Source organism: Ailuropoda melanoleuca, chromosome 6, assembly GCF_002007445.2.
Source record: "Ailuropoda melanoleuca isolate Jingjing chromosome 6, ASM200744v2, whole genome shotgun sequence".
Taxonomy (NCBI): domain Eukaryota; kingdom Metazoa; phylum Chordata; class Mammalia; order Carnivora; family Ursidae; genus Ailuropoda; species Ailuropoda melanoleuca.
Genome location: NC_048223.1, coordinates 25706879 through 25725604, shown reverse-complemented (window position 1 = coordinate 25725604; position 18726 = coordinate 25706879). Strand labels below are relative to the sequence as shown.

Here is an 18726-nt window from a genome sequence, read left to right as displayed (position 1 = left end):
TCTTTTAGGGTTGCTGCGAGGATTAAATCCATTTATTTACCCATTCCAAAAGTATTTCTCAAGTGCCGGCTATGTGCCCAGCATTTTCTAGGCACTAAAAATACATAAATGAACAAAATAAAAGAGAATCTCTGCTTTCATGAAGCATAACTTCCAATGGATGAGGGAAAGTAAAAATTAAAATCAATGAGCAAAATATTGGATGTCAGAATGGAGAGAATGAAAGAAAAAGGGGGGATGTAGGAGTGAGAAGCTGGTCTGAGACTGGTCTGAGAAGGCCTCCCTGAGAAGGTGACGGGAATGAAGCTTGCTATCTGGGACAAGAATTTCTACCTCAGGCACACAGTGCAGAGGCTTCATGTTTGAGGAGCGGCAGAAGTTTCTGGAAGCCAGAGGGGATGGTCAGAGAGATAATGAGTAGGAAAGGGAAACGGGCAGTTGATGGAGGTAGGGTACTGCAGGTGGTTGAAGGGATTTTGTCTCTTACACTTAGGAAAATGGGAGCCACTGAAAGGTCTTAAGAAGAGGAAAGCAAGACTTGCCTTCTCTTATAAAAGAATCAGTGTGGTCGCTGTGTTGAGAATGAATAAGACACAACATGTGAGACATTTAGCACAGTGCATGGCCCATCCTAAGCATTTAGTAATTATCACTGCTGCTATTATCAGTGATGGTAATGTCATCATCGACATCATCACCATCATCATCATCATTATTTATTTTGATGTTGATGCTGCCTCCAACTCCTTAATCACCATGAGACAAATGCAATAATGCCCTTAGATTCAGAGCCCTCTATCACCTTGCACCCAAATTACATCAGCTAATTCAACAACCGGGGCATTGCTCAGAACCTCATCAGCTACATGTCTCAAGTCCCCAGTACCTCAACCACCCCACCATGGTTTCGGGGAAGCGCCCACTATTTATTAGTCCAGGCAAATGAGTTCAGATGTGAGGAGCCCCCAGTGGTGTGGAAACCAGATGAAAACTTTTCTTCTCGCCATATTTCTTGTATGCACCTTTATTTCTGGTCCCCACTTTTCTTCTTGAGTCTCCTTTTCTTGGTTTTGCTTCGTCACTAAATGGTGCTCAGGCCGTGGGTGGAAATCATGACAATAGTGCCTTGTCCTTACACAGTGGCTCTTTCCGGAACCTCAGAATGCCTCCTGCCCCCTCTTGTTGTTACACATTCCCTGGTTCTGTTGGCATATCCAGGCATTGCATAGAACACAAAGGTAGGCACAGCTTCTCATTCTGCAAGGTTTGACAGTCTCTAGCTTGGGCTGTGTGTTATATACATTGTCAGAAATGATACTGTGACTCCTTTTTATGCAATGATTCTGGCTTTTTTTCTCCCAAGGTATCAGTAGTGATGGCATTTATAATAATCAGACTTTGGGGGGTCGTGGACCTCCAAGTAAGTGACTTTAAATCTATCAAGCATGTTATATCCCTTAACAGACACACACGTACAGACACATACAAACACGCGCATACACACACACACACGCATGCACACACACACACAAGCAGCCTGCAGGTGTGATTTATTTTACTTACATGCAGCTTTTCAAAAATCTAGATTTGTTGACAATATTTATTATAAAAGTCTGGGTCTTACGTTTCTTCTTCGAAAGTCAGAACATTTGGCGCTCCTCCACCCAATTTCTCCATAGCAACCATCGGCTGGAGCCGTAGGAGCCAACCCAGTGTTGTTCAACCTTGACTGCACAATAGAATCACATGAGGCCCTTTTTCAAAAATACCGATTCCCCAGCCCCATGCAGACCAATTAAAGCACCATTTTCAACAATAACAACAGCGGTTCATATTCGGTCAAGATGATGGAATTCATATTTCGGGCAAGAAACCACCCTGGAAAGAGAGTTGATATAAAAATATATTCATGTTGCAGACATCGAACATGTATAAAAATGATGAGAAGCAAACATACAAGATATAATATATGCTTTGTATCAATGAGCCACATCGAGCACTAGTTCTAACTTTGCTGAATATTGAAACCACATGAAGAGCTTTGTGCCCAAGTTGCACCCCAGACCAACGAGACTGGAGTTGAGAAAGGAGAAAGGAACTCAGAAATCAGTACTTTTAAAGCTCCCTTGTGGGATTCCAGTGCTCAGAATCATTGCAGACCCTGGGGTACACAGCTGTGCTTCTGAAACTTTAAAAGGAATATGCATCATCTGGGGCTCTTGATGCACTAGGTCTGGGCTGGGGCCTGAGGTTCTAACAAGTTCCCAAGTGATACTGATGCCTTTAGGAAGGGGACCGCATTGTGTGCAGCAAGGATGTAGGGAGTAATGTGCTACACTTTAGCTCTGTAAGCCTTGCACGATTCAGTTCATCACTGAGCAGTAGTGTTCTTGGCTATAATATGGTCATAACAATCCCCACCCTTGAAGTGCTGTTGGGGTTCAGTATGATACTAAGCATATATGAAGTGCCTAGAACAATAGATATCAATGTATGCTGCTGTGATCGCTGGAATTTAGACGAGAAGGGGATGGTTGAGGAAGATGTGCAGGGAATTACCAGGGCTTCTCTTTAGGGGTCTTTGAAATAAGGCCATGGATCAATAAAAAGAATAGTCATCCCTCGTGTTCTTTATAATAACTGGTTGGGTTTCACTATTAATCCTCAAAACATGTACTTTTCATTTTAATTTCCTTTCTGCCTTTATGCAAAATTGCTGCCAAATAACAAGTTTTTAAAAACTGACAAATTAGAGTTGACTTTCTGTGCTCCTGCTGCCCTTGGGTAGAGACAGCAGCAAGCTGTCCAGTGGCCAGGAGGAGGAGGAGGCAGGAAGCACAGAGGAAGAAAGCCAGGCCTGCTGAGGGCGTGGCTGTCCCCTTGTACACTGGCACAGAATGCAACTCGACTGAAAATTTCATTTCAAAAACGACATACTTTCCAGTTCTGCATCATGTCAGTGTTTCCAGAGGCAGAGATGATGGAAGTAGAAAGAATAATGGAGAAAAGTCATAAGTAATTAAACTAATGTGGGGAAATCATCTAGTTTTCTACTAGTAGGAGATATGGCTTTAAAACAGGACTACAAATTCTTTGACCTTCTCCCCACAAGAGGCGGAGTGTATCTGGGAGTGCTTGAATTTGGGTGGGTTTGTAACCATTTTGACCAGTAGTGTATGGTGGAAAAGACACGATGTGACTTCTGAGACCATGCTGAATACAGAAAGCCATGCAGCTTCTTCTTTGTTCTCTGGAAGATTCCCTCTCTGGTCCTGAGCCACCTTCTCGGAATTCCAGCTACCCGAAGCTGCCCTGCTAATGAGGCCACACCCAGGTACATGTAGGAGATAGTCCCCGCTGAGCTCAGCCTTCCTGTCACCCTGCTAAGATGTCATGCCCGGGAATGAAGCTGTCTTGTCCCTCTAGGCCAGCCCAGCCACCAGCTGAATGTCCCTGAGTGTCCTCAATTAACAGTACATGAAAGCAAACAAGCAAACCGTACAAGAAAGCAGAAGAATAACCAAGCCCTGCTGGAATGTCCAACCTAAAAAATCGAGAGATGTAATAAAATGTTGTTGTTCTAAGCCACTAACTTTTGGGATGGTTTGCTTCACATCAATGGATAACTGGAAAAGAAATAGTTTTACTTTTGGTATAAGAGTCCTCTTAACTCTTCCCACTGAAGAAAGTTAAACTTTATTTGTGTATCAAGGAAGCTGAGAGAGCATAAAGGACAGTCAAAAGCCAAGAAAGCTGGGTTCTTGTATCAATGTCATTTCTTCCTAAATTAATCCAAAAAGTAATCAATCTTAAAAAAATAGAATTTTTTGGAGGGAGGGTTTGCTTGGTTCAGTAGCTTTCTGATGCTCTTATGGAAAGACAATGATGTGAGAGTTGATAGGAAAATTATGGCAAAAAGAGGACAAAGAGGAGGGCCCAGTCTTACTCAGATGTTAAAATACACCACAAAGCAAAGGGAATTAAGATAAATTAGTACCAACACAGGAAAAGGTAGGCAAATTAGCAGAACCGAGACCAGAGATAGAGGTAACTATTTATGGGAATTTGGTATACAATAAAATGGCATTCAGAACAATGAGAAGAGGATAGATTATTCTTTAATTAATGTTGGGTCAACTGGCTAACTATTGGGGAAAAAATAACAAAGTTGAATACATAGCCACTACTTAAGCCAAAATAAATTCCAAACGAATCAAAGATTCCAGTGTAAAAACAAACCATGAAAGTACCAGACAAGTTTTTAAAAATAACTCTGGACTGCACAAGGCCTTTCTAAGCAAGACATGAAACCCAAAAGCCATAAAGGACAGATGTTAATGTGAGTATATAATAATTGAACATTCTTTAAATGCAAAAAAGAAAAATTTCCTCGGCAAAGTCAAATAACTAACACCACCCTGGAAAATACAGTAGTAACACAAATGACAAATGATGGCTTGTTTAGCTACTTTATAAAAAACTCTTATGAATCAATAAGAAAAAGACCACTTATCAGATAGTAAAATGTGCAAAGCATGCATTCATTTATTCATTACATATTTACTGAGCACCTGCTAGGAGCCCGTCGTTATTCTGTGTGCTGAGATCACAGCAGTGAATAAAGTGAGTTCTTTACCTAAGGAACTTCCATTCTAGTAGGCAGATACAAATGACAAAAAATGAATACGCAAATACATGCCATTTCAGGTAGTGATCAAATAAAGCAGAGGAAACGAAAGCAAAGCAAGAGGGGAAGGAGTTGCTAAAATAGGAAGTTTCCAGAAAAAGAAACAAGTGAGAGACGTATATGAAAAGATGTATGCAGTTAAAATATATTCAATCGCTTGTAGTACCAAGAATGGCAAGCAACCTTAAAGTACACCATTAGGAAATGGTTTAGTAAATTATAAATGGAATAAATTCCATTTGGGAAGACTATGTAACCCATTTAGGAGAAGAGAGCGCATTTGAAAATAGCACTATGAAAGGAGTTCAAATGAAGAAGCAAACTGAATGAGCAAGATCCATTTGTAATATGATCCTTCTATGAAAATAAAAGATAGATACATGTGCATGTGAATGCGAGGAACATTTCTGGGTGAGTAACTCAGACTTTACCAAGGCAGTTAGCTCTAGGGATATTTGCTTTCCACGGTATACTCTTGAACTTGAAAAAAAATTTAAGTTACACCTTGTTTCATCTCTATTCTAACAGCAGGAGATACAGGAATTCCAGTCCTGGCACAAGTTTAAGACTGAGAAAGTCACTTCACCTTTCTGCTTCTTGCTTTCCCCAACTGTAAAGAAGAGGAATTTAAATGAAATTATCTTTAAGCATTCCTTTAAGCTCTGAGATTTCAAACCTGAAATATTGATGTTCTTTGTATACTATTTTCTACTAAGATTAAAAAAACAAACATGAAAGCAGCTAGAAGAAAAACAAAAGTATAAAATTGATTCAGGGCTACCAGCCTATTTTGTTTGATTTCAATTTTTAGGCCAAGTGCTACAAAGCAAACAAGAGCCTTATATTTTGGTTAAATTATTGGCAATGAGTCACTGAGAATAGTAGCTGGATGCTGAAATTCTTTAAGTATAAAGCTCCCTATATTGCCAAAGGATAATTTATTCTATGTCTTTCTGTTCCTGGACCCCATTTCCCAAGAAGAAATGTCTTGGGATTGTGGCGATCAGAGCCGGGCTTTGCTGTAGGGCACCTGATGTGAGCTCAGGATAAGGAAAGCCTCACGTATGTCTGTGTTTGTTTTTTCTTGTTTGCATTTTCAATTTACCCCAATATATCTGACTCGCCTTTCTAATGACTTTTTGACCATGAAATCACATTGAGTTGAATTTTTATTAATGATATCATCTTGAAGTGGTAGGATCAGAGTTATTTATTGTATAATGATTCAAGTTGTTTTGGCTGAGTTGTAAAAACTCCTTTTAAGAACTTATCTCAGTAGGGGCACCTGGGTGGCACAGCAGTTAAGCGTCTGCCTTCGGCTCAGGGCGTGATCCCGGCATTACGGGACCGAGCCCTGCATCAGGCTCCTCTACTATGAGCCTGCTTCTTCCTCTCCCACTCCCCCTGCTTGTGTTCCCTCCCTCACTGGCTGTCTCTATCACTGTCGAATAAATAAATAAAATCTTCAAAAAAAAAGAACTTACCTCAGCAATAGTCACAGCTTGGAGGTGCTTAAATAACGGGCAAGAGAAAAATGCCCCTTTTCACATCCCTCTGGAAGTTGGGGTGAGGGCCACTGAAGGGTTAAAGGCCACTTTGGTGGTTAAAAGGCCACCAGGTGTGGAGTACTTAAGCTTTGTGAGATCTCTGGCATCCTCCTGAGGCCTTTGCATCAGCTCTTCTTCTCAGTGGAGTTCACAGGTAGACTTCGAGGGGGTCCATAAACCTCGCAGGACTGGATGTAGAAATGCAGATGCATGCAAGAGCAATTTCTGGAATTAAATCAAAGCAGCAACAAACACAGAGATGACATGTTAGGTTCTCAAAGGGATGTATGACTCCCCCAAAAGATTGGGGACCCACCGGCTGTCGGTGTCACTGAGGACTGCTTGTCATCTAGGGCATGTGACCACAGGGCCGTGCTGGTGCTCTTCCAGGCACCTGAGGAGGGGAGGGGCACCTTGACCCGGCAATATGGTGAATGAGTGAAAGAGGCCTGAGCTTAAATTCTACTTCTCACCCACTTCCCTTGGTACCTTGGGAAACCTTATTTGGTCACACTGAGCCCCAGTTTTCTCATCATAAAAATGGGCCTCGTAATACCTCACTTCTCTGGTTGAAGGTGCTAAAATCGTGTGCTACTGAAAACCTTGGTCTTTGAGATGCAGGCCAGCAGCCTTGGCACCTCCGTGTAAGAAATCCAGAATCTCAGGCTCCAGTCAGACCTCTTGAGTCAGAATCTGAATTTTAACAAGATTCCCACATAGTCTAGATTAACTAGTATATAAATTATTGATTATAAGAGGCTTTTGACATGTGTCTGTATTTGAAGATGGATTAACTTTCAAGTTCTGGTTTTCATTTTTGCCATAGTCCCAGTTTTCTGACTGGTTAACCTGCAGTTGACCATGGTCCAAAGAACATTTTATGGGGTGCCTGGGTGGCTCAGTTGTTAAGCGTCTGCCTTTGGCCCAGGGTGGGATCCCAGGGTCCTGGGATCGAACCCCACATCGGGCTCCTCCACTGGGAGCCTGCCTCTTCCTCTCCCACTCCCCCTGCTTGTGTTCCCTCTCTCGCTGTGTCTCTGTCAATTAAATAAATAAAATCTTAAAAAAAAAAAAGCATTTTATTCCCATAAGATTTGCTGTGGTGTCAAAAATGTGCTAGCAAATGCAACCTATTCTAAACAAACCCTCTGAACAAGCCTGCCACAGGGGGCAAATGACATTCACCTTGCAGTATGTTCCGAGAGTTGCCCTAAAGTGGAAGGGACAGGGAAACAGGTCTTGGTGAAGCCCTGCAGATCATAGATTCCTGGGACAGATGTCGTCAGAGTTTCATCTCCAAGCCACATATCAAATGCAAACGAACAAATAAATTATGAGAAACACCTTCATTCCCCTCATCCCAGAAAGCAGCAATGCCCGTCACAAAGCTGAAGTTTAGGAGTTTTCAGAATAAGACTCCTGAGATTATAGAAGCTCCCCCAGATCCCCAAGCAGCCCCTGGAATGGGTGTGTGTGTGGGGGGGGGGTGTGTGTGTCTTGTGCGCATCCTTTCTCCCTCCCGCTGAATGTACTGAGCCTCACTTCCCAGTCGACCTCACCCCTACTCTCTGATGGGGCTGGGGGAGGAATTCCAGAGTGGAGAAAATGGTGTTTCTGTACCATTAAATCTCTGTTCCCCATCTCGCTGTCTTTTTTTGCCCTCACTCCTCAATGCTTCAGCACACATTTCCTAAGAACAAGGCCAATCTCCTACATAATCACAATATAGTTATTAAACCTAGGAAATCCAACAATGATAGGATCCTATCAATCGATATTCCATATTCAAATTTTGCCAATTGTCCAACAATATTCTTGACAGCAAATTTTTCCCAGTTGGGATCCATTCCAGAATATCATGCTGCATGTGTTTGTCTCCTTGAGCTTCTCTATTGGAACAATTCCTCAGCCTTGATATTTCTTGATCTTGACATTTTTGGAGGGTACAGGTCAGTTCTTTCATGGAATGTCTCTCAGCTTGGATTTCTGATGTTTCCTCAAAATTGGATTCAGGTAGTTTATTTTTGGAAGGAAGGAATATCACAATGAAGATCTTGTGTCCTTCTCAGTGCATTGTATCAGGAAATACATGATGTCAGTTTATTCCACTATTGGTAATGTTAGTTCTGATCACTTGGGTAAGGTGACACCTTGAAACTATACAAATACTATTTTCCTCCTCAAATGTTTAGCCACTAATGTTAGCACCCAGTGATGGTTTTCCAACTCCATCATTCCTTCTGTATTTATTAGTTCGCATTCTACTCTGAAGAAGAGCTTTCACTTTTCTCCTGTTTATTTATTTATCCATGTATTTATTTATATCAGTGTGGACTTAGAAATCCCTGACCCTTAGATCTTGAGCCTTTTGTGATCTTACGCCCCTCAAGAATCACTGAGGACCCCCCAGAGCTTCCAGGTAGTGGGCTTGGCACTGCCTGGGGTGGGCACATGGGAGGGTAGATGAGCATGGAACTCTTCACTGGGGATTTGTAGTCTTATTCCCAAACCAAAGTCTTTACCTAACCTGGAAGTTTGGCTTTCTTCACTTTCACTCCCTGGTTGACACTATAATCCTGTCTTTGAGCTCAGACACCCAGACAGATCACATCATTATGGGCCAAATGTCAGTTCCCAATCAGTAGTAAAAGTCTTAGCCTAAAAGCTGGAAGATGTTCCAAAGTGTTGAAGAAGTTTAACTTCCCGTTAAAACCAGAAAACCCAATGGGTAAATCCTAGTGGCTCTTTATGCTTCATGTGTTTTTCCAAAGTAAACATGCTTCTATCCAATTTGTGATAGCATCTGAAGTTCCTTTAAAACTCCCTGCTTAGAAACTTTGAGAGCAGGGCGTAAGACTGCCGTATCGTAGGTGGTGTACCCATCCATGTCACTGAGAAATCGGTTTTAAAAATGTAGCAAAGCTTAGCAAGGGGTTGCAGGAGCTTCATTGCCAAAGTCTCAGTGTGTATAATTTGCTACATTGACTTGCTTTGTAAGATTGTGCTTTATTTAAACTAAGAATTTTTTGAAGATAAACTTCTTAATTAATTAAGTGGCTTGCTAGTCAAGGTTTTATATTAGGGTTTCTCGTTTCTTTTTTGCAATATGGAATGATCTGTCAAATATATAAAGTCAGAAATAAATGATAAAACAGATTATCCTGTACTCTTCCCCTCTGCACCTGCCAGTGCAACGGTGAGCCTTTCGTGGTATCCCACACCAACAGGCATGGTTCAGGAAAGTGACAAAGTAACTGGAAACCACATGAAAAATGGAGATGCTTTAGCATGTGGGCTGGCGTGCCTGCTAAAACAATTGTGACTACCCTATGGTCTTAGCTTGAACAAGGCAGCCTCATTTCTTTGTACTGCCTTCATTTCCTTTTCAAAGAGCTATAGAGATTATTCTCTTGCTCACTTTTGCCTGTAGCTGGCTGGACAACATTCGTGGCTGCAGGACTGGGGATTTATGCCAAGGCCATCTAAACCTTTACTGTTATTTATAAACCACAGGGGGTTTTGTTGTTTTGGGTTTTATTTTTTTATTTTTAGATTTTATTTATTTGAGAGAGAGAGAGGAAGAGCATGAGATGGGGGAGGGCCAGAGGGAGAAGCAGACTCCTCGCTGAGCAGGGAGCCCGATGCGGGGCTCGATCCTGGGACTACAGGATCGTGACCTGAGCCGAAGGCAGTTGCTTAACCAACAGAGCCACCCAGGCACCCTATAAGCCACAGTTTTAAATTAGTCTGTGCAGCCCGTGTGAAAAATAAATGTATAAAAGAAAAAGAGTTTTTTTTTTTAATGTGATCTTCCTTCACGCAGGCATGTCCAGAGGCTAAGAAGCCATGTTTCACTTTTACTTTAAGATTCAGTGATCTATCCAGTCTTCCTTTTCTCTGTGTTAAGCTAGAAATTTAACTCCTGAAGTTGTCATTAAAGAGAAAATGAACAGTTTCCAGATATTTATGAGTCAATGAATGAACAAACTAGAATTTATAAAGAAATGCATGGTTACGTTTTTTATAATGGCTTTTATTTATCTAGTTGTAAAAAGCAATCCGTGCCTATAGCGAAAACTTTGAAAAATAAAAAAAGAATAAAGACTTTTAATATTCATGCTTGATTTTGCTAGTCATCGTTTATAGTTCCTCTTAACAGTTTGGGGGTGTTTCTATGAATCTTTCTCTATGCATATATAATATATACCCTTAGGCTTAAAAAATGGTTGAATTCGTATTTTGTGTATATAGTTTTTTGAACTGCTTTTTTGTTTAACATGTGATTTTGAGTATTTCTCATGTTGTGATTTGTAAGTACTAGCTTTACTGGCTGCACAATTACTTTCTAAAGTACTCCCACCCAGTTTGGAACCTGCAGGCTGCTTCTGCTTTCATACTACTAAGACAAATACTTCTGTAGACATCGGTGCCTGAAAATCATAGTCTGTATTTTTTGGTTGTTTCCCTGGAAGCATCCATGCTTTCTTAGAACTAAAGTAGAAACAAAGCTTAGAATCCATTTCCTAGAAAAGAAGTGATCCATTTCAGCCCTGTTAAATTTCTTGTCATTTGTGACTCTTTTTTGCTAAAGGAATGACCAATCAGGTTCACATTCCTTTTTTGCCCACAACCTCATCCTCACAAGGACAGCGTTACCAAGTCGAGCCATAGCAGTGGGCCCAAACCATGTTTTCCTTTCTTTGGGTGTGGAAAATAAGCCAGGATGGCACTTTGCCCAAAAGTGATCCAAGACCTTTTTGTAGAGAAAGTTTTGTTCAATAGGACAGAATTTTAAAATCAAAGTTTTATTAAGGTGAAATTTGTTCCTGCATCAGAAAGATAAAGTTCATTCTCACGTGCCCAGACTAGTTCCTTCCAACATGTTTGCTAGCTCTTCTGTAGACACACAGTTTCAATGACCTGAGGAAGACTTTACACCCTGGAAAGAGAGATAAAGGAAACTCAAGACCATGAACTCCTTTATCACAGCGATGCACATAGACGCTCACACCATTCTTCACAGTCAATGGCAGAACCCTTTGTTCCTCTTTCAAAAAGTGCCTTTGTGTTTCTCAGAATGAGCTGGCTCTGTCTCTCCCAGCTGTCGGAAATGCAAGAGAACTTCATGGAAAGCAAGAGTCTGTGTGGTCCCCTGTAAGGGTAGAGGTGAGCTCCTGTCACTTCGTCACAGTTGCCATCTGCTTTCATGTGCACTGGTGCCGCAGACATTGTTACAGTGGTGGGACAGGAAGTGGCTCTCTTACAGGTAAAGAGCTTCCTGTTCCCAGAGAAGCACAAATCGGCACTTTGGAGGACTTTTGTCTCCTGGCTTTGCTCTGACTGATTTACAATGTGACTTTGAAAGCCTTAAGGACTTGTTCTGGAAAAGATTATGACAACTTATAAAGATACGTACACTATAATACATTAACATAAATTAGAAAAGAAAAAGAACAAGAAGGCAAAGGAAAACAAGGGTAGGCACTAAAAACAAGCTGGAGGTTAGGTTATTATGCAAAATGTATACCATTATTCATTGAATTGCGTTTTATTGAATGCCTAATAGTTGTCAGGAGCTCTGGACGTGTTTCTCAAACTTAGTTGCAGCACATTAATGGTCCATGACTCCATCTAGTAAGTGGTCAGCCACTTTTAATGAAATAGGATGTGAAAGTTAGAACAGAGTAGAATAGAAAATATCACAGGGCATTGCACAAAGTAAGGCATTATTTACTAAAAATGTATGTTTCAAATTTATGTGTGTGTTTGTGTGTTGGGTCATGATACAAAATGTATTTCTTATCATGGCCATAGTAAAAGAAAATGTGAAAAACACTGTCCTACAAGTATGCACACATCTAGGGCTGAGTTTTCTAGAAGCCAATGAGAAGAGGGAAGACATTAGTTACACAATTTTTGCTGCTCATTTCTTGCAAGAAAAACAATTTTCCCTATTCTTCACAAAGAGAAAACGTGACTGACATACTCCACAACTCCTTTACAGAAAACCCTGGTAACTTAAAGCTGTTTTTTCAGCCTCCTCCCTTCCCTCACCCAATATAGGTGACAGCGTTGCTCTACACTCTGCAAGAGATCTGAAATTTCCCCTGAAGTATGCTTTAGGTCCTATCATCGTTCTTACCGTGGCTGTGTTCTTATTAATACTAAGTAGAAAACACACGTGATATTTCTTAAAGTTTTCATAAATAAACTTATGCTTTGAAGCAGAGCATGCATATACGTTCCATTAAAACACATATATACATTCTCTTAAAAATGTGGTTATTTACCAAGATGGTTTCATGGACCGTTAATGTGTTGCAATTAAGTATGCAAATCATTCACATACAGCTTGATAAGTTTTCACAAAGTGTATACACACATGTAACCACTGCTTAGATCATGAAATGGAAACTGCCAGGAAGGATACACTCTCCTCATGTCCCCATTCATGCTCTCCCCAAAAGACAGAACTATCCTGAATTCTAAAACTAGAGATTATATTGCTTTGTTTTGAACTTTATGTAAAAGGCTCACGTAGAATGCATTTCTGTGTCTGACTTATTTTGTTCAATATTGTGTTTGTGAGATATTCCATCACTGGTGATTTATATTCCATTGTATACATATTGCAACTTTTTCTTCATTCCACTCGGATGAACATTTTAATTGTTTCCAGCTTTTGGCTATGAAAAATGCAGCTCTGGACATTTTTGTATGGGTTATTACTGAACATGTGTATATACTTCCATTGGCTTTGAGGACAGAATTGCTGGTTCACACCCATATAGTCAGTTTCAAGAGATACTGTAGAATAGTCAAAGTGATGGCAGTCTCACCAGCAGTGTATAAGACCTCCCATTTCTCCCTATCCTCTCCAACACTAGGTATTGACAGTATTTTTTATCTTAGCTATCTGGTATTTGGATATCCAGATATTTAGCTATCTGGAAGTATTTAGATACTTCCTTGTGTTTTAAATTTGCATTTCTTTGATAAATGAGGAGGTTGAGCACTTTTTTACATGCTTTTTTGCCCATGAATATCCTCTCCTGTGAGGATACCAAGTCTTTGGCTATTTTTTATTGGATTACCCTTTTTATTATAGATTTAGGGGAGCTTTATATGTATTCTGAATATGATTCCTTTGTCAGCCATATATATTGCAAATATTATTTTTCACTTCTCGCTCTTATAATGGTGAGCAGAAATTTCTAACTATAATTACTTATTTTTCCTTTATTGTTGTTCATTTCTGTTTTTATTTTGTTTCTTTTTTATCTCCTTTTTCCTTTACTGCTGGTGTTTTTGTGTCCTGTTTAAGAAAAACTTTGTTACCTAAAAATCATTAATATGTTTACCTATGTTACATTTATTTTTTTTAAAAGATTTTNTGTCCTGTTTAAGAAAAACTTTGTTACCTAAAAATCATTAATATGTTTACCTATGTTACATTTATTTTTTTTTAAAGATTTTATTTTATTTATTTGACAGAGAGAGAGACAGCCAGTGAGAGAGGGAACACAGGGAGGGGGAGTGAGAGAGGAAGAAGCAGGCTCATAGCAGAGGAGCCTGATGTGGGGCTCGATCCCAGGACTCTGGGATCATGCCCTGAGCTGAAGGCAGACGCTTAACGAACTGAGCCACCCAGGCACCCCTACCTATGTTACATTTAGACCAACAATCTACCTGGAATTGATTTTTCTGTGTCATGTGAAGTCAGTGACACTACCACTATTTAATCAATGCCACCCCTTTCTTGCTGCAATGCAGTATCATCTTTAATGATCAATGGTAATATATGGGTGGGCCTGTTTCTGGACTCTCTTTTGATTTGTTTATCCTTGTGTCAATGGCATACTATGTTAGATAATGTAGATTCATAGTACTGAAACTGGTAGTATTAAGTCCTCACATGTTCTTTCTCAATGTTGCCTTCTTGGCTCATTGCTTTTCCTCATAAATTTTAGAATTAGTTTACTAACATCCACTAAAAAGTACTTATGTGACTTTGATAGGGATTGTATTGAACTAATTTGGGCAGAATCAATATCTTTACAATATTGAGTCTTCCAATCTGTAATTGTGCACTCTCACCTTTTTTTTATTTTCAGTAAGTTTGTGTAGTTTTCTGTGTAGAGGTCTCTCATATCTTTTTATTAGATTTAATTTTTAGATATTTTATATTTTTATGCTAATATGAATGTTATAATTTACCGAATTTTATTCTCTGTTAATTGTTGCTACACAGCAGTCCAATTGAATTTTGTATGTTGAGCCTATATCCAGTGACCCCGCTAAATTCACTTATTAGTTTTAATAATTTCTTTGTAGATATTTTGGGTTTTCTCATACAAATCATAATGTCAGAGAATAATTGTGGTTTTATCTCTTCTTTTTGTTCATTCTTTTTTTTTTCCTTATTGCAGTAGCTAGGACCTCTAGCATAATGTTTAATAGAGATGGTTATAGAACGTATCTTTGAATGTTTCCTAGTCTAAGAGCAAACTTTCAATATTTATCATTAAGTGAGATTTTTGTTATAGGTTTTATCAGATTGAGAAATTTTCCTTCCAATCCTAGTTTGCTGAGAGCTTTTATCGTGAAGAGATTTGAATGATAGCAAATGCTTTTTTCCCATATCCATTGAGATAATCACATGCTTTTTTCCACTTTTTTGTTAATAGGATGCTTTACATTGATTTTCCAATATTAAACCAATATTCTATTGGTTTAATAAATAAATTCCTCTTGCTCATAATGTGTTATCACTTAAAAGCATCTCAGAATTCAGTTTGCTAATATTTTGTTTAGTATTTTCTCCTAAATTCATATGGGATATTAGTTTGTAAGATTATTTTTTTGTAATGTTCTTGCTGAGTTATGGAATCAAGACTATGTTGACCTCATAAAATGAGTTTCATACAATGAATTGCGATATGATCCCTCTTTTTCTATATTATGAATGAACTATGTACGATTGGTGTGTGTTCCCTTAAGTGTGTGGTAAAATTCGCCAATAAAGCAGTTCAGTCCTGGAGAATATTTTGTGAGGAAATTTTTAGTACAAAAAAGTCAGTTTATCAAAGGATATAGGACTATTCACATTTGCATTATTGTTTTCCTGTTTGGGCAAATTTTTTTGGTAGTTTATCCATTTCATCAATATTTTCAAATGCTGCCATAAGGTGTTCATATATCCTCTTATCTTATTAAGGTCTCTAAAACCTTATAGTGATGCCCTTTTTAATTCCATATTTGTAATTTTTTACTCCTCATCTTTTTTCTTGATTAACCTGGCTACAGGCTTTTGTTAGTATTTTTCAAGAAGAAATTTTTGGCTTGGATTATTTTCTCTATTACATCCCTGTTTTCCATATCTTTAATTTCTAACTATTATTTTTCCTTCCACTTTGTTTAACTTGGTATTGTCTTTATGACTTAATGAGATAGATATTTAAGTCATTCATTTTCAGGCTTCCTTTTTTCCTAATAGATGCATTTAAGTATATGCATTTCCCTCCAAGGACACTTTTAGCTGCAGCTTACACATTTTTTTTAGACTTTATGTATCTGTTTATTAGAGAGTGTGTGTGTGCACCATCGTGCAAGAAAGAGAGAGAGAGAACACATGTGCAAGGGGGAGGGGCAGAGGGGCAGGAAATGAAAAAGCAGACTCTCTGCTGAGCACAGAGCCTGACACAAGACTCAATCCCAGGACCCCAAGATCATGACCTGAACCAAAACCAAGAGCTGGTCACTTAACCAACTGAGCCACCCAGATGCCCCAAGCAGCTTGCACATTTTGATATGTCATGTTTTCTTCATATTTTGCTTCATAATATTGTTTGATTTTCATTGTGCTTTACCTTAACCCATGAGGTAATTAGAAGTATACAGCTTAATTTCAAACATTTGTGATTTTTTTAGTTATTGTTTTATTATCCATTTCTAGCTTAATTCCTCTGTAGTCAGAGAACATATTCTATATGATTTTTGATCTTTGGAATTTTTCCAGATTTATTTGCCCAAAACATGGTAAATTTTGGTAAATGTTTAATGTGCAGTCTGTGTATTCTATAGTTATTGGCCACAATGTTCTAAATAGATTAAGTAAAATTTAGTAATCACATTATCCAGATCTATATCCTAACTCATCTTAAAAAGAACATTCTACCAGTTACTGAGAGAGGTACATTGAAATCTTCCACTCTGTGGATTTGCTTACTTTCCTATATTTCCAAGTTCCCATCTTGATTTTTTTGTCCTTCTACCTAATATTATATATATATATATATTAAAATATATATATAATATTATATATATTAAAATATATAATATTATATATTATTATTATTTTATATATATATAAAATATATATATTTTTTTTTAACATTGGTTTGTGGGTAGAAAATTCTCTTAGGAGTGCTTATCTGAAAAGGTCTTCATTTTGTCTTCATTTTTAAACAAATTTATTGAGGTCTTATTGATATAAAATAAACTGAGTGTATGTAAAATATATAATTTGGTAGATTTTGACATACGTATATATCACCACAATCAATATAATGAGCATATCCATTACCACCAAAAGTTTCCTTATGCCCCATTTTGAGTCTGCAAATGCAGAGCATAAATTTGAGGACATTTGGAGCAAACCCATTTTTTCCTGGGCTTTTGCATTGGGTTCAGCATGAAACTAAAAAAAAAAAAAAAAAAGTCTTCCACTTTCCTGGACCAATATAATAATAACAATAACAGCTAACACTTATATCATGTTTATATGTGCCAGACGCTGTTCTAAGCACAGGCCCATTTTACCATTGAGGAAGTGAGGTAGATACTAGAGGGTGTCTCTGGACATGATCACATATGTGCTTATTTGGCCCGGTGAAAATCTTCTACCTGGAGACTCACCAGTGTCTCAGTACTAAGCACAGATGTGTTATTTTTAATCTTTTATTTTATTTTTATTTGGGAAAATTTGGAAAATATAGGTAGGTATACAGAGTAAAATTTAAATCACCAATAATCCAACCACCTGAAGATTACAACTTCTAGCAATTAATTGTATCCTTCGAGTCTTTTGCCATTACAGATAATACCACATGAACATCTTTGTCATTATAGCTTTCTATGTAGCCATAATCGTCTATTTAAGATAAATTCTAAGAAGTAGAAATGCTTAATAGAAGAACCTGAAAAAGGTCAGGCTTTTAATGCACTCACTAATGTTTTACTAGTTGAATGGGTAAAGGTGTGGGGGAGGGTACACAGTAAGCAGGTGAATATCAAGGTGAATGAATGTCAAAGAAGTCACATGTAAGAAAGAATATTCCAATACCAGAATACAGGCAAGAAAGCCTCCAAAGGATCTCTGATGATGACTTTGTATATTTGTTTATTTTTTTGCTTTTAGAAAGAGAAAATGGATTTTGATTGTTTTTAATAAATAGCTTTCTTTTGGTAGATAACACTGGATTTGGAGATATATAGCCTTTTACTGTCTCTTTCGTTGTTTGTTATTACTGTTAATTATGTTGCTCCAATTACGGTTGTGTTCACTCAATCAAAAGAATCATTACAAAGTTAATTCTGGTATAGAACCTGGACTGACAGCCTCAATGCCCAGCTTCTGCTATTGCTCCTTCATGGGTAGCGGTTTCCCTGCCATGCTTTGTTTGGAGATCCTCCGGGGGTGGTTCTCTGCAGTGATGAATGCCATCTTTGTTTAAGGGGGCAGGAGGGAGAATAATCTAATTCTACCAAAGAGAGACAACAGTAAACCGATCCTGTGTTTCCATTGCTGTTGGAAAAAGAACAGTAAATGACAGCAAAATTGAATAGCTTGATACTTGCACAGTATAAATTACCCAGCGGAAGAGATGTGTCAAGAAGGAGAGTGAGGATTTGATCTCTGCCTTTCAGTTTGCAGTCATTGTCAACCACGAAGTACAAAAGTTGGCCCAGCAAACCTTGGCTTCATCCAGGCTGCCAGGGAGAGAGCCAAGAGATTTTTTTCCTTTGCAGTTGCTCAGGATTGGTCTTTTGTGAATATGTTTACATCAGTGAATAAAGTTAGCGTACTTTAGTCATTTTGCTACAGTAATGTTTTTCAAACGGTGGGCTGTGCCCTATTAGAGGGTAATGAAATCAATTTAGCAGGTCATTACTAACTTTTCTTTAATGAAATAGTATATACAATAGAATAGAATAGGGTAGAGTTGAATGGAATAGAAAACATCCAAGTGCAACACAAAAGTAAGAATATTATTTTGTAGAACTGTTGTTTTAGTTAGATATATACACACACATCTATATATATGTACATGTGTTGCAGATTAAAACATACTTTTTATTGTGGGTCATGGTCAAATAATTACTGCCAGAAATTTTTTACATTTAGAGATGGGTTTTTTTCCCCTAGGAATATTTTTGTATATAGATAATTTTCCAAAAGTTGCTTGGAATTGAATAGATCAGACTTTGGGG

The 18726-nt window shown here is 38.4% G+C and overlaps 1 protein-coding gene across 8 annotated transcripts in view; it reads left to right on the top strand.

Moving 5' to 3' along the window:
• THRB (thyroid hormone receptor beta) overlaps positions 1-18726 on the top strand; it is a 372559-nt gene that overhangs the window by 136548 nt on the left and 217285 nt on the right. The window lies entirely within an intron of this gene.